A 22651-nucleotide genomic window follows, 5' to 3' on the forward strand; every position below is an offset into this window, starting at 1 on the left:
CAATTCTTCCCATCCTCCAGGCTGGACTCCCAGGCCCCAGCATGCTCCTCCCCCAGGCTGAAGCCCCTGTCTCCTGCCAGTGAACCCGGGAGCTGCAGGACTGAATGCCTGAGCCCTGGCAACCCCAGTGCTCCCCTCTCAAAAAAAACCGCCCTGAAAGTAAAAGTGCAGGACAGTCCCAGAGACTCCTCCTCTCCCTGCCTCTGGCCAACTCCCAGCCCCCCTTTCTCACATAGCCAGTAAGAGCTGCAGGGGTGGGGGACCCTGCTCTGTACCTGGCAGAGCCCTCAGGGAGCAGGGGCTGCAGGGGAGCCCTCCTGGCACACAGACTCTAGTTACCCTGTCCCTGCCCCCAGGCTGTCCCTACCCACACACAATCTCTAGCGACGCCTGCCTGCCCACAGCCCTTAGCTACTTGCTGCCTGCAGCCTGAGCCACCCGCTGCCTGCCCACAGCCTCTAGCTCCCTTTTCGCTGCATCCTGGGCTACCCCCTACCCCCACACAGCCCCTAGTTTTCCCCTCTCTACACCCTGAGCTACCTCTTGGCTGCTTATATGCACCCAGGCCCTAGCTGTCCTTCCTTGACCCCTGAGCTCCCTGCACACAGCCCCTAGCTAGCTGCTGCCCACACACAGTCCCGGCCGCTCCTCTTTCCACACTCTGAGCTACTCCTCTCTGCATCCTGAGCTGTTTTCAGACTTTGTGAGATGAGCCTCCCCCACACCCCCCCCACGCCAAAGCCAGGCTGGGTGGTCTGCTGGTGTGAATGGGGCAGAGGTGGCACTGCCTCCCATATGGAGCTGGCTTGAGCCTGCTGGGTCCTGCCCCAAAAGAGAAGTCACGCTACACCTATACCTGAGACTCCCCTCAGCCCAGACCCTCATGGCCCACCCTGCCCTGCAGGGCCCTGGAGCTTTTAAAGCATGTTGGGAGCAGGGCCTCTCCCTGTGCAGAGAGTCCTGGGCCACTTCCAGATTTTGAGGGCCCTCATTATAATACAAATAAAAAAAGATGATCCATGAAAACAAAACAAAGCCCCAAAGGAGCGAGGCAGAAGCTGCTTTTGTTTAACACGTGCTCTTCTGGCCCATCAAATGCAAAACACTTAACAAGCGTCTAAATCTGAGGCCCCCTTTGAGCTTGAGGTCAAGGTCAAATGGCACTTTGCCCTCTTCCTCCCCTCCCCATTGGCCAGGTGTCCAGTATTCATCATAGAGAAATATGGTCACCCTCCTGAGGATATCACTAACTTTGCCTGCCTGCAAATACATGGGTTTTCATAAGGGTGTTTTAACAAAATGCCATCTCTGGTAATTACATTGCATTGTATCCAACCCTGTGGCAATATCAGCCCTAGTGCTAAACGGACATTAATGGGACTATTCGTGACAAGGATGTACTCTTTTGGCAAAGCTACTGACATGTTATTTTTAGCATCAGGTCTTTATTTTGTAGGCCATAAATTCATAGCTCCATTTCCACTAATATTTGAACAATTGCCCTTTACTCTTGTCACCTGCTATTGGCCAGGTAGGTTCTCTTTTCTATCCCCAAGAACAGTCAGAAGCGGAGCAGGCTTCCTCAGCCACAGAGCTGACTCCTCCACGTACTGTGGCCAGGGTTTCTTATGGGGCACCTTTGGGGCCTGAGGCTAATTTCATTTATTTACACAGCCTCATCCATGACTGAGTTTCTTGGGCCCACTTTAGTCTGTCTTTTTTTTTTTTTTTTTTTTTGAAAGGTCTTTCCTATATCAGAATGATATTCAGATCATTCCCACTGAAGGCAAGTTTCAAATTTCATCATCATCATCATCATCATTAATGATAGGCTCAGCACCCGTTGGTGCCCGATGCCTCTCTTGCTATTTCCTTCCATCTTTCCCTGTCCAGTGCGGAGTGGCTTAGTTTGGTGCAGAGCTAGTCTACAGAATCTACTACATCACCTATCCATTCTCTGTGGGGTCTGCCTCTCCTATTTGAACTGGCCTGGCTGACTACCAGGGTCTTCATTTTTCATTCATTGTTCATTCTGCAGATGTGCCCGAATAGCTGTAACTTCCGTTGTATAACCTTCTGAGGTAGGTTATCTTTTGGCTGTATCTTCCTATATAACTCCTCATTGGTGACTTTCTGCATCCATCCAATTCTCAAGAGCTTCCTATGACACCTCTCACATGCCAATATCCTTCTTTTCAAATCCTTCATTATCATCCAGATGTTATATATGTATAACGTGCTGCTGAATGCACACGTTTTCAAGATGCTCAGCTTCATTCCTAAGCTAATCACTTTGCTTTTCAAGATCTTATCCATTGCCTTCAAACTCGCTCTTGCTTTCTCTATTCTATTCGCTATTTCCTTCTTGCAGTGTAGATCGTACATTACATTGCTCCCCAGATATGTGAACTTCTCTATTTTCTCTGATTTGATCCTGTCTACACTTATCTTTCTTCCTATTTCCTTATCTTTAAATACCATTGCCTTCATTTTATTGATGTTCATAATCTGTCCATACCACTTCCCTTCCTCGTTTAGCACCTGCACAATTCTCAGTAGCTTCTCTTCTTCTTCTTCAGTGATAACTATATCATCCATGAACCTCAAGTTGTCGATTCTCATCTTGTGCACAGATACCTCTTTTACCTCTTCCTTGATCTTGTCCATCGCGCTCTCTAGCTGCTACTTCTCTGTTACTATTCTCTCTAGATGTATGATGGAGACACTCAGTGATATCAGATCTCCTTGTCTCATACCGCTACTCATTCTAAACCAACTTCCCAACTCTCCACAATTTCTCACCACTGCCTCAGCATTGTTGTTGATATCCTTCAACAACTGTATCAGTCTGCTATTCACTCTGTACCACTCCAACACTACCCAAGTCTCTTTCTGATCTATACTGTCAAATGCCTTCTGAAAATTAACAAAGCAATTGTAGATGTTCTTGTTCTTTCATTGAGCTTTCTTTGCTATCAGTCTTAGTACCAATACCTGCTGTATGGTACTTCTTTCTTTCCTGAATCCCACTTGCTCATCTGCTAGATGTTCTTCTATCTGCAATCTTAGTTTCTCAGTCAGTATTATCATCAGTGCCTTGCCTAGATTACTTGTTGGGGCAATTGTTCTGTAGTTGCACTCCAACACACTTCCTTTCTGGTGTATTGTCACTAGCACAGATCTTGTCCATTCCTTAGATGCCTTCCCTTCTTTCCGTGCTATATTACGTAGTCGGTGTATTTTCTGAATCATACTTTCTCTGCCGTATTTGATCATCTCTCCTGTGATCATATCACATTTCCAGGGCTCTTGTTGTTGTTTAGTCACTTCACTGCCCTTTCTACTTCCTCCTTTGAAATATGAGTCTCGCTGTCAGTGCTTAGCAGAAATATCTCTTTCAGTTCTTCGGTCGGTCCCTCTGAGATACTCAGGTCCAATTGTGCTTTATACAGATCAGTGCAATATCTCATCCATTGCTGCCCAACCTTGATTGCCATCTGCTTTGGCTGCTACTTCCTATTAATATTCCTAATCATCTTCTACACCTACCTGGTCTTACATTCACCATAATACCTCTCCATCTTCATACTGCTTCACTAATCATTGTGCTTTATCCTTTCTGGCTGCTTTCCTTTCCTTGTTGCATTTCACTTTATATTGCTGTTCCTCCCTTGCAGAAACATCCTTTCTGATCTTCAACACTCTCTTCTCTTGGACCAACTTCAGTGTCTCCTGCATAATCCACTTCTTATTAATCTTCTCAGTACCCAGCAATTTAATCTGCATCTGGCTCGTTCCTCATCCATAACATTTAATTCAAAGTCGCAGCTAGTGGGCAGCTCCATCAGGTAGTGTTGAGCTGCCTTTGGTTAGAGAAAGTGACCAAAGATCTCAATATTGTAAATTGACTTTGAGCTGTGTAAGGGCACAAAATAAACTGGATGAATGGGAGGATCCAACCCTGTTGCTTTTACTTTTTTTGTAGTGAGGGGACTATACCTTCATCTGTATTTCTTTTTACTTGTTACTTCCCTTTCAATCTATAATCTTTGCAGTTCCTTTTTTTTCCCCGGCATTGTACCTCATTTGGGAGTGATCTGATTTGTCGGTGACAGATATTTTAGTAGTATTTACTTGTTTGTGCTTTTGGGCGATTCAATATTTCATTTAGGCTGTGTCTACACAAGGAACTAAATTCGAAGTTAACTTCAAAGTTAGGCACTACATTAAAGTAGCCAGCAGAGAGTCTACACACATTTTCACATAAGTTAACTTCAAAGTAGGGAGCCCAACTTCTAAGTCCTTACTCTGTTCCCAGGAATTTAACTTCAGTTTAACTAGTTTAACTTTGAAGTAGGGTGCTTGTAGAAACACAACTTAGAAGTTGCTTATTTCAAAGTAGTACTTTGAAGTTATTTTTGTAATGTGGACACAGCCTCACTGTTTTGTTATTGATTTTTGTTGTATTATGGATAGATGCCTACTGGTTTGAGAATTTATTAAATAACACAAAATCCTATCCCAAAATGATTTAATTACTGTAAATAATTTGATTAGTGTAAAGTATTGAATAACAGCAAAGGGGGAGATAAAAGAACGGTTAGAAAGGGGGAAAATGTTTGCAGCTGAGAATTTAAATGAGATGAGTAGTCAAAGATGTGATGGCGAAAAACTATTTCGGGCACAAGAATGGGAGAAGGCTCTTGGGCTATATGTGGTGAATGTGTGTTACAGAGAGGCTACGTCTACACTAGCACACTGCATTGAAGTAGCCTTTTTCGAAGTAAGAACATCGAAATAGGCTACTTCGATGCGTATCGTCTACACGTCCTCCAGGGCTGGTGCCGTCGCCGTTCAACGTCGAAGTAGCGATGGGGAACGTTGAAAGGAGCCTCCCCAGAAGGAAATGCGGAGTGTCCACACACACAAGCGCTCCCCGTTGAAATAAGGGGCCAGGAAAGCCTGTGGACCGGGTCACAGGCTGGACTAGCCCTTCCAGGTCAAGAGCAAGCTGTGCCTTTCAAGGGCCCCTCCCAGACACACCTGGCCTGCACAGCACGAGGGCCGCAGAGCACTAGCCACACTCTCGCAGACCGACGCACAGCAGCTATGGACTCTTGCTGCTGCTGCGGCGAAGCCCTCCACGTAGTCACCCAGGGAGCAAGCACCCTGTTGGGTGCTGCATGGGAGGCCGCCCAGCAGCTCCTGACAGAAGAGCTCTCCCAGGGGGCGGATGGGGATGTCCCTGACCACCGGGCTCCCCTCTTCCTCCCTTGCTGGGTGTCCCGCTGCCTCTGGAGATACCCCACCAGCTCCAAGTGGCGGGAGCAGCTGGTCATGGGGAAGTGGGACAACGACATGTGGCTGCATGCGCTGGCAGACCTTCCTGGTGCTCTGCCAGTGGCTCACCCCCGCACTGAGGCACCAGGACACCTGCATGCGGTGCACCCTCCCCTTCGAGAAGAAGGTTGCAATAGCTGTCTGGAAGCTGGCAGCTCCAGACAGCTACCATTCTGTGGGACACCAGTTTGGAGTGGGAAAGGCCACAGTGGGGGCCATCATGGAGGTAAGGAGGCCTGGGCATGCACCCACTGGGGGGGGCCGGGAATGGGGGCCCAGGTGTGGAGCTGGGGAGGGAGGGAGGGAGGGGCTGGGCGGGGAGGTACTCAGGGAGGTGCCTGGGGTGTGGGGTGGGCCTGGGGCACCCTGCATACCCTCGTGGGCACTTATATTCCCTCCCCCCAGGTGTCCGTGCGCTCAATGCCATGCTGCTGCAGACGGTCGTCCGACTTGGGGACCTGGACGCAGCTGTTGCTGGATTTGCCGCCATGGGGTTCCCGAACTGCTTTGGGGCCCTGGATGGGACCCACATCCCCATCCACACCCCAAACCACAGTGGGGAAAGATACATTAACTGCAGGGGCTACAACCCCGTGGTCCAGCAGGCCATGGTGGACAGCCGGGGCTGCTTCCAGGATGTCTACATGGGCTGGCCCGGCTGCACACGTGACCCCCACATCTTCTGGGACTTGGGCCTGTGCCGCTGGCTGGAGGCAGGCACCTACATCCCCCAGAGGGAGATCCCTCTGGGGGACACTACTGTGCCCCTCTGCCTCATGGTGGATGCAGCCTACCCCCTCTAGCCCTGGCTCATGTGCCTGTACACCGGCCACCTCAATGCCAGCCAGGAGGGGTTCAATGCCCGCTTGAATCATGCCTGCCAGGTGGTGGAGAGGACCTTTGGGTGCCTGAAGGGCCGCTGGCAGTGCCTCCTTGCCTGCCTGGATGTCGGCCTCCAGAACATCCCCCAGGTTGTGGGCGCATGCTGCATGCTCCACAACATTGTTGAGAGCAAGGGGGAGGTCTTTGTCAGGGGACTGCAGTCGACACCGGCATGGGCTTCCCCCAGCCGGCCCCCAAACCCAGTCACCAGGCCCACCATGAGAGGGTATGAGTCCGTGAGACCCTGCAGGCCATTTTGCTCAGGGAAACCCCTGAGCACCTCCTTGGCCTTCCCTGGAGGGTTCCCCCCGACACTGCCCACACACCGCTCCCACCATCCCCCTAACAAGCACACGTCTCAGGTTCTTTGGAAATAAAACTGTGAATTATTGAAAACTAGTAACTGTGTTATGTGCACAACTAAAACTGCAACCAATATACAAAGGGGGACAACTATATACAAGGGGAGCAACTATACACAAGGGGGACAACTATATGCAAATGGGGGCCCAGCGGATGGATCGGCCATTGGCCCATCAGTCTGGGGTGGATCTAGAGGGGGGCGACCCACTCCCTTGTCCGCAGTCCCCACCCCCTTGTCCGCAGTCCCCACTGTGGCCGGCTGGGGGCCGGGAAGACTGGCAGGTATGGCTGGGATGCCTCCACTGTCCAGTCTTCAGCCCCAGTGGGCTCTAGTCCTGGGGAGCTGGCAGGTGGCACGGCAGGCAGCTCAGCAAGTGGGGCGGCAGGGGGCAAGGCAGGTGGGGTGGCGGGAGGGCATTGGGTGGAGCAGCGGGGAGGGTGGCATGGGAGGCAGCGGGGGGTGGGAGCTAGGCAACAGCCTCCTGGATCAACCCGGCTATGTCCTGCCACACCCCCATGAATTCCTGCCACGCTGCCCAGGGCTGGGTGGACTCCTCACAGTCAAACCTCAGTCTCTCCTTGGCCACCTCCGTCTGCTGCCAGAGAGCTGCCAGGAGCTGGGGATCCATGGGGGCCATTCCCTGGGTCCAGCGGTGGCATGCCCATCCCGCTGGCCTTGGGGGTGTCCCTGGGCGCTGGTAGTGGCCGACCTCCAGTGGGCTCTTGGGGACCACGGAGGGTGCCTGGCTGCCTGGGGCCTCGGTTGGTGCAGCTGCAGAGAAGGAGGGGAATGTTGTTAGTACTGTGCCCTGGCCCATAGCCCGTTTCACCCACCTCCCCCTTGGGTGCTAGGGCTCTGTCCCCGTCGGTGGGTGTGATGTCCCTGTTGGGTGTCCCCATTGCATGGTCTCCCCACCCCAGAGGTTAGGGCACAGTGCTGTCCATGGGTGTGGGTGCTGGTGGCCATGCCGCCATCCTGGGACCGTGCTGTGGCTGGGCAGTTGCAGGTCAGGGTTCACTGGGGGTGTGTGTGGCTCCTGGTTGTGTCTGGTGCCCCTGCTCTGTGGCCCGTGGGTGTGTGCCCTGTGGAGTAAGCACCTGACTGTCCACTGCTGCGGTCAGGGGAACTCTTGTGGGTGGATGCCCGGCTGGTGCTCCAGGAGGGGAGGTCTATGAGGAGACACCCCCCTCACTGCTGGACCCCTCCTCTGCCGTCCTGAGGGGGGACTCCTCGGGCAGGCCCCAGGGTTTGGGGCTGGCCTCCAGGCCGGACTCTGGCTCCAAGGCCTGCTGGGGCTCGTCAGCCATGGTGTCAAGGGTGGCCGGGAGGGAGGAGGTGTCCCGGGAGCCAGGAGGTGTCCCAGGAGCCCAGGATGGCCCTGAGCTCTCTGTAATAGGGGCAAGTGGCGGGGGCAGCCCCAGACTGGCTGGCCAAGTCCCGGGCCTGGGAGTAACCCTGCTGCAACTTCTTCCCCTTGCTCCGGACATGATCTGGAGTGCGAGCAGGGTGACCCCGGGTGGTCAGGCCCTCGGCCAGTTGGGTGTATGCTTCTGCATTCCACCGCTTGCTCCCCATCATGTGGAGCACCTGCTCCTCACCCCAGAGCCGCAGCAGGTTGTGGCACTTGGCCTCTGACCAGGAGGGGCCCCACCTCTTTTTGGCCCCTCGTTTGGCTGCCGAGGGTGCCTGGGTCCCCCGGGGGGGAGCTCTGGGGGCTCTCTATGGGCTGGCTGGATGCCATGGTGCTGGGTGTGATGTTCGGGGTTTGTAGAGGGTGTGCAGGGCTAGCACGTGTGTGCTGCTGCCTGCATGCTCTCAGCTTCCTGTCACAGGAAATCCGGGTGCATGGTGCTTAAAGGGCTGCTGTGCATGGGGAGCATAGAGCCCCGCAGGGGCTGGATAGAGCGTCTCAACCCCTCAGCTGATTGATGCCCTGGAGGACCCACTATTTTGACAATCATCTACACAAGCCCTACTTCAACATTCAACGTCTAAGTAGGGCACGATTCCCATCTTCGGATAGGAATAGCGATTTCGATGTCTTGCCGCCTAATGTTGATTTCAACGTTAAAATAGAGCATGGTGTGTGTAGACACAACACGTGCTATTTCAATGTTGTGCTGGCTACTTCGAAATAGCTGGCTAGTGTAGATGCACCCAGAGAGAAAAGAGGCCACTGCCATTTGTGAGGAGGGGATGGAAAGGAAATAGACGAGTGTTTGTAAGAGAGGCTTTGAGCAAACCCGCAGTGGTGTGGGTGTTTTTTAAATGCAAAAGAGGATTTTGAGTTGCGAGAATGCTAGTGGAGAAATTTCAGGAAGATGCTGTGCCAATGGGAAGGTGAATGGCCTCAATCTGTACTTGAGGAGAGCTGGGAGGTGCCATGGAGGATGACATGGTTGAAGAAGATAGCTGAGTGGATATGAGAGTGTTGAACATAAGCAAACAGGTCACTTCTGAAACCAGAGCTGTAGGAAGAGGAGGCACTTGCAATAAGAGGCAATACGTAGATTAGGGACAGTAGAAGAAAATGGCAGGGCTTGGAAGTGGGAGGTGGTGGTTTGTTTCTTGCAGGGAGGGGTTTGCACTAGAGTAGCACTGAAGATTTGAGATCGTCTTCTGAAGTGAGTTGACCTAAAGTCACAGGTTAATTTAGACAAATCAGGCGGAGAGGATTTATTGAAGGTGTTGAGTACAATCCTATTCCTTGAATGTATGTTGTAGCTAGTGGTAAAGGCATCTCAGATGATGCAAGTGTACAGAAAAGACTAGAGGGCCACAACTTTTACCTACAAAGTGGTATATAGGAAGACCATGCCATTGCAACCTCTAATCGCCGATCATCAGAACTAAAGAGGGGCCATTATTACTCATCAAGAATGGAGTTATTCAAAAAGGTTCAGTGAAATGCTTTTAATGGGAGAAAGCATATGGTGCATGAACATCCCCATTTCTAGTGTCTGCTTCAGTGTGCCTTCTTTTGCTGCTTGCAGTTGCACCCAGAGATGAGGGGTTTGCAGATGGCATGCTACAAGTGTATGGTTATTCGAGCGTATAATGGCTTTAGACTCTTATTGCTATCTCACTCTCTAGTAATTTATACATGTAACTTACGTTGCTTCAAGATGAGAATAAACCTCAGTATGCTGAATTGGGCACATTTAAAAAAATAACTAAATTGAATAACGAATGGAGACCCATGCCAGAATAGTCTCATGGTGAGTGTTCCCCAAGCAAACTTTGCAATCAAGTACTTATTCTGGTACGAATACAACATACATTTCAGCCTTCTAAGCAGAGTAGAAAGCAATGTTTGATTTGTGGTAGTCATTAAAAATGAAAAGCTGAACGTTGTAGTAGGTTGGAATAAATGCTGCTCTTGTTGGAAGTGCCTAATATCATAATGAATTTTAAAAATCTATACTTTATTTTATCCGGTAAATTCTTTGAGGGGGGTAAAATACATATTGGATCCTGTAAATTTCAGGAATGTTCTGTGTTTTAGCGGTGGAGATTATTAATTTTTTGAAGAAAAATCTTGGGCCAGACTTTTCAACCTTGAGTGCCCAGTGCCAAGAACAAAAATAAAATGTCCATTATTTACTTTATTTTTTTGAAAAAATGTACCCAATCCAAAATGCTAAGATATTAAGATGTTTATTTGCATGTAATAGGGGTTACGTATGTAAATTTTCACGGATGTAAATTTCATGCTAAGAAGAGGCAACCACAGGAAGCTTGAAAAGTTTGGCTCAACATTTTCAGCAAAGGGGGAAACTACAAGGGAAGACTCTTGAAGTTTATGAGAGCCAAATGGGGATGATGTCTTCAGTGGAAATCATTGGCTGTCACTACTTATGAAAGTCAGGACACTTTTTAGATGCTTAATTATGGACGTTAAATTTTAACTTTTAAAAAATACTGCCCGTTTGTACCTTATATGATTAGTGGCAGAAAAGACCAAGTTCAAGAGGTTGAACCCAAGAGACGAGGGGTGGTTTTGTTGTTTGGCTGGGGTTTTCTCACCCTAGATTTTCCTGCAGAGCTATGCTTTCTCTTCCCTGGCCTGTCTTTAGGCTTCCAGCTGACTCTGACCTTCTGACTACCATTTTTTTCTCCAGTTTAAGCCTGATTGTGCTCATACCAGGTTTTAAGATGGTTTGGATAACCAGCACCCATATAGGTCCTACACTGTGCTACTGCTTGTTTTTCTTTTCTTTTCTTTTCTTTTTTTTTTAAAAACACATTTGTTATGTAAGTTGGTCCCAAAAATGTTAAGATTTGGTTTGGCCATAAGTGAGAACCTGCCAGTGCTGTAATAGTAACCAAGGTGTGCATGGGAGACAGTTGTCTCCTGAGCTGATTATTGCATGGTTGAAAATTCTGAGATAGGTGAGACTTACCTATGTCTCTCAAGCTGGATTAAAAATCCTTAGCATGTCTTCAACCCAGATATGGAGACATGGTTCAGTCCCTTCTGCACTACAAATTATAATGGTATTGTATCACAAGTCTGAGTCGTCCTTGAATTTATGGTCTACAGCCGAAAGCTCCATCTTGTATAGTACAAGTCTTCAGTTTTATTGTCCACATTTAATAAATGCTGTCCATGAAGTCTGGGTAATAATTGATCGTACAGGTTGAACATCTCTACTCCAGCACCCTCAGGGCCTGACTGGTGCTGAATGAGAGCATTTAGTGGACCACAGGAGGTCAATATTATCTAGCAGCATTACCAACACTTCCACTGCTTACTGGGCTCTTAAAAGACATTTAGGGGTAAATTACAGCTAAATAGCAGCACAGACCACCGACAGCCAGGACTGGCAGCTGTAAACAAACTTTATGGGATCACAGGAAGCTTGGCCATGCCCATGATAAGCAGTTGTCCAGCTAACTAAAATCATACCAGATTACAGATGTTGCCGGGCGAGAAAGTGCCAGACTAGAGGTTCAAACTGTGCCATGTAACCCCACAAAAACCCTGCTTCTTAATTGTTTTCTCACTGCTAAAGTATCTCCATGCCAGTGGCACTAATAAGTCATATCCCTTTGCAATGGTAAATTCCTGCTGCATTTACTTTTATGGCTCCTTATTAATCTGCTTGCTCTCTGCAGGGTCCTCCTTTAAAGCTGAGGCTGGCACATCTTGGGCTGAAATCTTCTGAGCTGCATGCCCCTCCCACACCCCATGCTGCTTTTTGAGTTCGAAAAGAAATAAAACCTTTTTACAGGAAAACTCAGCAGAACTGGCAGGAAAAGAGGGAAGCGAATACACTCTAGGCTTGAGCATAATCACATTTCATGTAATTATACACCACTCATTTCTTTTGGGAGTCACATTTATGATCACTCCCATTTGTTTTGGGTTTTTTTTTTTAACTTCATCCACAACAAATGACCCCATTCAGCTACCTCGGTTTAGGGTTCCATCGGTCAGTTCTACCTATGAGTTGTTTGGAGGATGTGCCTTTCCCCTTGAGCTCTGTGTTGCCCTGATATTGCTGCCAGAGCACGAGGGTCAGAGCTTAGGGCTTAAACCCAGACCTCCTGCTGGGCTTAGCTGCTCATTACAACTCATTGTAATTGTAAATTTGCCCTTAAAAATCTAATTCTGTTTAAAGAGCAACTTTTGCCCTGGGGCAGCCTTGTGAGGGGAGAAAAATACTTACCCAGGAAGCCATTTACTTTGCTTGTGATTTTCCATAATCCTGTTGCTGTTGTTTTAAGGTATTTGTAGAGGAGGAAGCATTGCTTTCCTTCTACAGCCCTGTCTCTGCCTTGGTGTATAAGCTTGATCCTATGGTGACGTCCTAATCTCTTATTTTTGAGCATAAGTTTTCATGGGCAAAGACCTGCTTTGTCATCTGATGAAAGCTTATGCTCCAAAATACCTGTTAGTCTACAAGGTGCCACAGGACTTTTTCTTGAAGATACAGACTAACTTGGCTTCCCCTCTGACACTCATAATCTCTTGTTTCACAACATCCCAAACTGTTCCCAGAGAAATGATTTGTATAATTGCAACATTCATGCATGTAGGGTCTGATTTTACTAAGAGCCCACAACTCCCATTGACTCCAACTTTGGTGTTGTAAACACTTCGTGCTTCTGAAAATCAAGCCCAGGGCACTCTATAGTATTGAACGGTGTAGAAGCTATGTGCTGTCAGACCCATTTTTTTTTGGCCATGGGTGAAATTCAGCTTCCTCAGTGGTAAAACATGGTAGTTATTTATCAGGGCACTACACAAGGTATTTTGGACAGGAACCGAAGGAAAGCTCCATGTTTTAAACAGTGACCGGGTAGCTTGACTTCTGTGATTCAGTCCATGGTGTAGTAAAATAGGGACAGTGATACTTTCCCAGCTTTATAAAGCACTGGAAAGTCTGTGGAAGAATATATCTGAATCTTGTTTACTATGTAATTTGTCCAGATACCTGACTGTGTAACACTGTCCTTGTAAAAAGTGCAGTGGCATGAATGATGAACCTGGTAAGGACTGGTTTCACATCTCATCTGAAAGACAGCATTTTCAGCTGCACAGGTTCTCACTAAGCAATGAGCAGTGTAGCTATTGGTGGAATGTGGGGGTAGGGGAGAACAGAAAAGAATAAGAAAGCTTAAATACCCCTCCACCACCCCATACAATATTTGATCTTTCTCTGAACCCTAAAGCATAAGCGCACAAAGTGTTTCTTTCAGTTTGTATCACTGGTTCTTGACTACTAGGTTCAAGATTTATCATTGATTTCAAGGTTAACCAGGAGCAAGAGGATGCTTGGGCTGGTCTGCCCACAGTTTTTCACCCATTTAATGAAATTACTTTAAAAACTGCAAGCTAAACTGCTATAAACACTCCAAAATTAATAGGGGTGTGTTCACAGAGGGGAATTCAGAGGAAAAAGCATGTGTGTGTATATATACATGAAGCAAAAAGGAAAATAATTATCAGTCTTGCCATGGCCACAGCAACACACAAGAGACAATTTAGGGCAAAAACTAAACAAGGCATCTGAATTATGACATATGCTCAGAATAATGTGAGAAACAAGAAGGAATATGATTACAGCAAACCCAATTTCTATTCTTTTATAACATTCTGACCAGAACAGTGAAGGTCACCACAAATCCATTCATTTGTTTCAAAATTTGCAAAACAAATCCCTTTTTACACATTGTATTTGTACAACATGAAATTATTATTCAATAAGTTGACATTTTAAACCTATTACTGTCTAAACCCATCTATTACTGAGCTATTCAGAGCACTAAGTTAACATTTACCAGAACATTCATCCTCACATCATGGTGAGATCAAGCTCAAATCCTTTATTTCATATTCAGATCTTGTTGGGTCAGGATTGAAAACTGCTACCTTTCTGATACTTAACTGGAAAGCTGCTCTGAAATCCACAAAAGAATTATTATCAAGTTACTGCAGTTATTCAGCTAGATGTTGACTTTGATATGTCAACTCTCTGATCTTTAATAGAGAATTGATGGTCTTGCCCTGAGGGTCAGTCATATGCATGACCAGGATAGGCCAAGGTTTGCATTAAATTACACCCAGCCTTGCATTGTAGTTCTCTGACAGGCAAACTCAGACAAAGCCAAATGGATCCCTTGTTAGTTTTGTTTTCTTCATTGTTTTGTGTTGGCATACGGATTTAATTCCGTAATGGTTGACTGCTGGGCACAATCTGCTTTATTGATTTTCTGGGGAGAGTTTTTCCTAGAGCACCCGGAAGTATAATAAAACAAAAGCAACTGATGCAATTTTTCTTCTTTCTACAGTTTATTTTTATTATTGCACTAGGAACCCATCGATACACTCACAGGGAATCATAAGATGGTATTACATTTATATTTCCAATCAGTTTGCTTCTAAGTACTTTCTTTGTCTGTTCCTGGGCATAAAAACATAAGAATGGCCATTACTGGATCAGACCAAAGGTCCATCTAGCCCAGCATCTCGTCTGCCGACAGTGGCCAGTGCCAGATGCCCCAGAGGGGGGTGGTCTGAAGACAATGATCAGTTGACTTGTCTCCTGCCATCCAGCTCCAGCCTCTGACAAACAGAGGCCAGGGACACCATTCCTACCCACTGGCTAATAGCCTTTCATGGACCTAACCTCCGTATATTTATCTAGCTCCTCTTTGAGCTCTCTTATAGTCTTCACCTTCACAGCCTCCTCTGGCAAGAAGTTCCACAGGTTGACTGTGCTTTGTGTGAACAAGAACTTAGTTTTAAACCTGCTACCTTCTAATTTCATTTGATGTCCTCTAGGAACAAGTAAATAACTTTTCTTTATTCACCCTCTCCACACCGCTTATGATTTTATATACCTCTATCATATCCCACCTAAGTCTCCTCTCTTCTAAACTGAAAAGTCTCAGTCTCTCTACCTCTCCTCATATGGAACCCATTCCAAACCCCTCATCATTTTAGTTTGCCCTTTTCTGAACCTTTTCTAATGCCAAAATATCTTTTTTGAGGTGAGGAGATCACACCTCTACACAGTATTCAAGATGTGGGTGTACCATTGTGTTAAAAGGGGCAGTAAAATGTTCTTTGTCTCTATCCCTTTTTTAATCATTCCTAACATCCTATTAGCTTTTTTGACTGCTGCTGCACACTGTATGGAAGTCTTCAGAGAACTATTCACAATAACCCCAAGATCTCTTTCCTGATTAGTTGTAGCTAAATTAACCCCCATCATATTAAACGTATACTTGGTTATTTTCTCCAATGTACATTACTTTACACTTATTCTTATTAAATTTCATTTACCATTTTGTTGCCCAATCACTCAGTTTGCTGAGCTCTTTTTGAAGTTCTTCACAGTCTGCTTTTGTCTTGACTATTTTGAAGAGTTTAGTATCATCAGCAAAGTTTACCACCTCACTACTTACCCCTTTCTCTAGATCATTTATGAAGAAGTTGAATAGGGTTGGTCCAAGGACTGATCCTGGGGGAACACCACTCGTTACCCTACTCCATCCAGAAAATTTACCATTTATTCCTACCCTTTGGTTCCTGTCTTTTAACCAGTTCTCAATCCATGAAAGGATTTTCCCTCTTATCCCATGATAACCTAATTTACACAAGAGCCTTTGGCGAAGGACTTTGCCAAAGGCTTTCTGGAAATCTAAGTGTACTACATCTACTGGATCCCCCTCACCTGCATGTTTGTTAACCCCTTCAAAGTATTCTAATAGCTAAGACATGATTTTCCTTTACAGAAACCATGTTGACTTTTGCCCAACAAATTATGTTCTTCTGCGTGTCTGACAATTTTATTCTTTACTATTGTTTCGACTAATTTGCTTGGTACTGATGTCAGACTCACCGGTCTGTAATAGCCAGGGTCACCTCTAGAGCCCTTTTAAAATATTGGCATTATGTTGGCTGTCTTCCAGTCTTTGGGTACAGAGTCTGATTTAAAGGCTAGGTTACAAACCGCAGTTAATAATTCCGCAGTTTCACATTTGAGTTCTTTCAGAACCCTTGGGTGAGTTCCATCCGGTCCCGGTGATTTGTTACTGTTAGGTTTTTCTATTTGTTCCAAAATCTCCTCTAATGACACTTCAATCTGGGACAGTTCCTCAGATTCATCACCCACAAAGGATGGTGCAGGTTTGGGAATCTCCCTAACATCCTCAACTTTGAAGACAGAAGGAAAGAAATCATTTAGTCTCTCTGCAATGGCTTTACCATCCTTGATTGCTCCTTTTGTATCTTGATCATCTAGGGGCTCCACTGGTTGTTTAGCAGCCTTGCTGCTTCTAATGTACTTAAGAAAACATTTTGCTATTACTTTTTGAGTTTTTGTGTAGCTGTTCCTCAAAATCTTTTTTGGCTTGTCTTATTACATTTTTACACTTAATTTGGCAGTGTTTATATTTCTTCTTATTTACCTCACTAGGACTGGACTTCCACTCTGTAAACTGATGCCTTTTTATCTCTCATTGCTTCTTGTACATGGTTGTTAAGCCATGGTGGCTCTTTTGTAATTCTCTTACTATGTTTTTTAATTTGAGGTATACATTTAAGTCGGGCCTCTATTATGGTGTCCTTGAAACTTTTCCATGCAGCTTACAGGGATTTTACTCCAGTCACTGTACCTTTTAATTTCTGTTTTAATTAACTCAAGGCCAAAAACAAACTCACACCCTGAACCTCCAAATAAACACTCGCACACTCCAGACAGCCACTTACCCCAAGGTGCTATAAATTGCTCCCTCCTTCAGCAGGAGATCTCCTCTCAAAACTCCCTCCTGTTAGCAAACAGGCTGAGCCAGGCCAGAATGGGGACAGGGGTGGTTCCACCACATTGGCCACGGGCAGGAAGCAGCGGCCAGGCCTGGGGAGAATGGCAGGAGGTGGTGCCCAGCACTGCCCATACACCCAGCTCCACCATGAGGTTCATATACACGCTCAGCTGGCTCGCGTTGCTCATCCAGGTGGCCCTGGTCACCCTGGCCACTGCTGCTGGTCTCTACTACGTTGTAAAGCTAATGGAAGAATACACCATAGTTACTAGCAGAATAATCAAATACATGATTGGATTCTCAGCAGCAGTCCTCATAGGCCTCTCTGTACCTCTTTGAATGCTTTCCTGGCTTCATGATCAGTGTGTCCCTCTTCACCAATCTGGTCTGTTTCAACCTGCTGCAGACGTTCCATTTCATCACCCTGACCTCGCCCGACTTTATACTGTCAGGCATGCTGAGCATATTTAATCACTACTTAGCATTCCAGTACTTTGCTGGAGAATATTACCCATTCTCTGAAGTTCTTGCCTACTTCACATTCTGCCTGTGGTTAATTCCCTTTGCATTTTTTGTGTCCTTGTCTGCCAGTGAGAATATACTACCTTCCATGGTGCGGTCTGCAGATGATGTGGGTGGAGGTGATGGATCCACTGGCTGCTTTTTGGGTTAGTGCTAACACACTTAGCTTTGCTCATGGGCTGATGGAAATGAATTCTGCGAGCCCTGGCCCTTTTCAGCACTGTGGCTTGTCACTTCATACAAAGTTGCATTTGAAACTCTTAGCTAAGGTAGGAGTGCTCTGTGGGGAAACTAGGACACCCATGTTCTGGGACTGCATTTAGGATCCTAGCTTCTGAAGTGTCAGCAGAGGCCCCAGGGGGTTGGGTGAGGTAGTGCCACTCCATACATAATTTCTGGGATGGCTATGGATGAATATCTTGTGTGGCAGCAGCTAAAGGAAATGGAAAGAAGGGAATATGCTGTCCATAAAAGAAAAAACTATTCTTAAACTTCTCTTTCTTACCGCTGCTATTACATACACCCCACATCAAATCTGCCTATAGAGACTCGGATGGCTTTGAGATGTCTCTGCTCTTATTTATAACTTCCGATCAGGTACTTAGGTTTGCTGTTTAATTCACACTGTTCAAAACAAAGACACAAGGGGGAAGATTGTGGGGGGTATTTTTCTTTCAGAATTTATTGATGCTTTCATACCAACTCATCATAGGAAATCATGGGCAAGTTAGGACGCATGCCTCTGCGGATAGTATTATTAAAGTAAGTCCAATCAAGTAAACCCAATCCTGATCTGACAGAAGTGAGTTACCTCAGTGGGAGCAGAACTGGGTCCTATCTGTGCTGTACACAGGGGAAAGAGTTCTGTACAATAACTAGACCACACTTTCCAGTATGTTAATTAAACAGTTTATTTCAGGGAGAGTGTGCATGCCATGTGGTCATGCTTTTGGGTAACTATTTTCAAAGTGACTCGTGCACAGTATCATTTGATTTGCGGATCTTGATGCTTGTATTTTGTTTATGGCCCATTGTTACTGTGGGGATAGGTATTCGGTGGCACAAAAAGTAGACTGGTGGCCAACTCCCTTTGAAAGTCAAAAGCATTTGAGAGTGGAATTTTCAGGCAATGCTTAAATGGCTAAGGAGCACATGCCCCATTGACTTTCAGTAGGAGACGGGCTCCTATGCCCCTTCAGCACTTTTAAAAATCCAGCCTTGAGTGCTGCTTGTGTGTTCTACACAGACCAAACAGTTTCACATGAAACGTTTTGTGTGTGGATTGTGCATATGCAATCTCATACCCATATAGTTCAAAAATGGGCTCACACACCAATTCTTAGCCAGGGGGAAATTGACTACAGACTATGGATTTAATGTGGTAATTGATGAACACACTGATAATTTGTCAAGAACACCAACAACAGTACAGGAATAATTTTTTTCAAAACTCACATTCTGTGCTTGATTCAGTCCTAGCCCATCAAAATCAGGTGTGTCTGCAGAATCATACAGCCCTGTGTAATAGACATGTGCATTACAAAGACAGCACAGAAATACCCAACTTATCCCTGTTCTAACCGCTGATATCCATGAAATTACACCAGGGATGAATCTGTCCAACTGACATCAGTGTAACAAAGTACACTCTGTAGTTTAGTTGGAAAGACGCATCTGAATTCCAGTAATCCAAACTTTGATCAACTTAACACTCAGCTTTCTCTGTGATTCTGTTGCTTGCTTGCTTTCTTTTTCCCCCTCCCTCTTTCTGCTAATGCCAGAAGATGCCTATTGAACCTAAAAAGTTGAAGTACTGTACAATGTTGATGCTGTGAAACTCCCAGAGTGTGAGGGTGGTGACCACATCCAACCGGCTTTCCCTTTCTTCCTATATAGATAAGAAATAAAGCAGGCCAACCTCCTAAATATGCAGAACCATTCTCTTCCTGCTTTAGATACTGACCCTGTGAGATGAGGACTACTCTCACACTCATGAAATATAATGGGAGTTGAAGGTGCTCCTCATCTTGTAGAATTGGACCCTTGATTATTTATCGGCAATGGGCATTTTGTCAAGGGAGCTGAAATGGGGGTTTTCGGTATTACGTGATTATTATAACACTTCCTGCTTGTTCTAGGGCTTTACACCCATAGATGCAAAGCACTGTGCAAAAGTAAGGAACGTTTCCCTCCCCAAATGGAGCTCCCCTATGCCAGGGCTCAGCAACCATTCTGAGGCGGAGGGCCGAAATTTGACCTTTTGATTTCTGTGTACAGTCCGAGTCCTGGTGATACTTTTTAAAGTCACTGATAATCCTACTTACAACAGCTTCATTAATAAGTAAATAAAGATGCAGAGCTTTACCATTTAAGTGGCGGTTGGTCCCATTAGCAGTCTTTTTGTTAACCCACAGGCAGCATGACTTTGAGCAAGTTCCCAGCAGCTGTGGTGGGGGGAGGTTTGGTGGGAGGGGCAGGGCTAAGCCCCTGCCTTGCATGCTAGTGAAAATCATCTTGCACGCCACTATGGCACCTGTGCCAGGGGTTGCTGAACCCTGCTTCATACACTATTCTGTAATGTGTATAACTAGTGCATGTTCACAGTTTATTTCTTGGCAGAGAAAAATATGGTATCCATTCTCTAAGAGAGATCATCCTTGAATACTTTTCAGAATGATTAGGAAATAACATTCATCTGGCAAAGTAAATTTATTAAATCATTTCAAAAGAAGCCACAGGCCTTGTTTAAACCTAGTGTCAACATAAACTGTAAAAAATGTGCAGACTGGTTAAATGGGAGCCAATAAGTGCGTGTTAATGGAACAGGAACACTAAATGATTTTTCTGCGTTTTAAAGCATCGAACTATATTTTAGTGCAAGTTCTGCCTCACAGCCAGATCTGGCCCCTTCTTCACCCCAGCCCTTTCATCTCCCTTTGTTCCATGTCTATGCTGAGGCTGAGATTTTCCCACCTCTCTCTGTCTTACTGTGGCTCTGAAAGATGATTGCCTTCTGGTGAAGCCCTTTCCCCTTCTTCTGTACCCAAGCTCCATGTTCAATGAACATCAAAAAGCCTTATCATACCCTGATGGTTTAAATCTTTAAACAGAGAGTAACAGCCTGAGTACATCCAGACCCCTCACATCCTATAGTCTTGTCACTATGTGTTCCTGCAACAATTACCAGGAGAGGGAGGCTGCAGAGTGAATCAAGTAGCGTGTGTTGTCTCCCTGGACTCCATGCTGATGCTCTGATCAGGACTTCAGCAAAATTCTGTTTGAAATGAGAATAGACTAATTTTCATCAGACTCTTCTCAGAGGAGTCCCATGTGGGCCAGCATGCCAAGGGTCATCATTAGAAAACTGCCTTCAAAGAGCTCAGGTTTCTCATGGCAAATCTATCTCCCTTTGCTAAATTTATAAACATTTATGTTAAAATGTATACAGTAATTGTTCCCCTTCTTGTATGCCTTCCAAATAATACCCAGAAACATACAAGGGGAAATGTAACAATAAAAATAGTCCAAGTCAGGACAAAAATGTCCTCATTTTGACTAAGAATTCAGAAGAATTCTGTGATCAAAGGATGCTCTAACACCCAGCTGTTCAAAGGGACTTAAATAAAAAAAAATCAGATGTGACGAAGAATAGAAAAGAACTCATTAAGAGCGTAACTAGATGATGACAGGTGAAGCCATCAGTTGCTTAAACACTGTAATGTTTTTCTAAGGGAGGTAGTCTTTTTTTCCCTCTGAAATCAATTTATACTTTCCCAAAATCATTATGGGATCAAGTAAAGTTTATCTACCGAGTAAAATAAACACACGCGAGCAACTGGGTTACAGAGTAATTAAGCTCTCAGTTTCTTCCCAGTTGCATATTTGTAAACATATAAGAGAAATAATTCAATTTATTTTACACTTCCCATTTACCGATTTCCTTCTGAAGTAGTTTCAGTTCTTGAAAGGCATAGGCAGGGTATTGGAAAGTCTATAAGAAATGGAGTGATCTCAGGAAGTTTAACTCTCAGGCTTCAGAAATAAGGAAAAGGTTAGTTTTCTCTGTCTTTTGAGATGTACAAGCAATGAGCACTAGATGGATGTGACTCTCTACTCATTTTTATAGCTGTTGTTTAGCTTCTAGTGTTTGTAAAATACAAAAAAAAAAAACCTTTATAATTCTCTTAAGCAGCTTAAATCCCTTTTCACTTTCCCCAGGCAAAACCTGATTCTTTTGCATGTTTTTGGGCTCTGACCTTCACAGTGCTTATCTCCCAACAGTAGTAGCCAGTTTCTTATTCTTTAAGTGCTAGAGGAGTCATGAAAAATTCAGACACTGGGTTTCCCTGAGACCAATCTGGTGGCTTTGTCTTTGTGATAACTGCTGCGTTCTATGCATCATTCAAAAGGTACATACTGTTGTCAGCCCCTGAACTGCTACTTGGTGTTAAACATGAATATTTGTAGCTTAGCAAGGGACTAAATTTAAAAAAATTAATATTTGACAGCCTTTGAGAAGGCATTACTGGCATGAAACTACATATAAGAAAGATTTTATTTGTGAAAAATGAAAACTTTTTTACTTCACTGGGGCAATATGAAACACCACAAGGTTTTTCTTTGAAATAGCTCTGATTATTGGCCTGTCTTCTGGATACATAGATTATGAATGTACCACAGAAAAATACTACAGTGGAGTTGTTTCTTTCCTGCGTACTGCAGGGAAAATTCATTCTGTGCATGTGCCACTAATCCTATCTGACCAGAAAGCAGAGAAAGATGATACATGGCTTATTCCAGGTACACATCAGAGATGCATCCTATGGCAAAATTGCCTTTTTCCACATTTCTTAATTAGAACTGGAATCAGCTTCTACTAATGGAATCTCTTATTAGTAAGAAAAGGAATTGCTAGCTCTCTAGTTCAAGTGGCGTATCTGCATAACTTATAGCCTTAAGAGCTTATGGAGTCACTCACACTCCTGGCAGAATGCCTTTTACTCTCCCATATTAATGAGTTGTTCTAAATTTAGTCTACTGTGACAAACTAATATTAATACAGTATTTTATGGCCCAGAGCATTGTTAATGCATAAGAATGAAACACTGAATCAAAGAAAGGGGGAGAAAAGGCAAGATTACTTTGTATGATTGTCAAGATATAAGATAATCCAAGTATGTAGATATTAAGACTAAAATATAATACACTGCTTATGGATTTGTATTATGTGTAACATTTTCTATTATTTTAAATCCTTGCAGTATTAGT

At 45.2% G+C, this 22651-nt stretch overlaps 1 pseudogene; it reads left to right on the forward strand.

Moving 5' to 3' along the window:
• The first annotated feature begins 17008 nt into the window (after window positions 1-17008).
• Window positions 17009-17534, forward strand: LOC142017924 (protein TEX261 pseudogene; annotated as a pseudogene).
• Window positions 17535-22651: the final 5117 nt, after the last annotated feature.

The sequence above is a fragment of the Carettochelys insculpta genome, chromosome 9 (genome assembly GCF_033958435.1).
Source record: "Carettochelys insculpta isolate YL-2023 chromosome 9, ASM3395843v1, whole genome shotgun sequence".
NCBI classification, from domain to species: Eukaryota; Metazoa; Chordata; order Testudines; family Carettochelyidae; genus Carettochelys; species Carettochelys insculpta.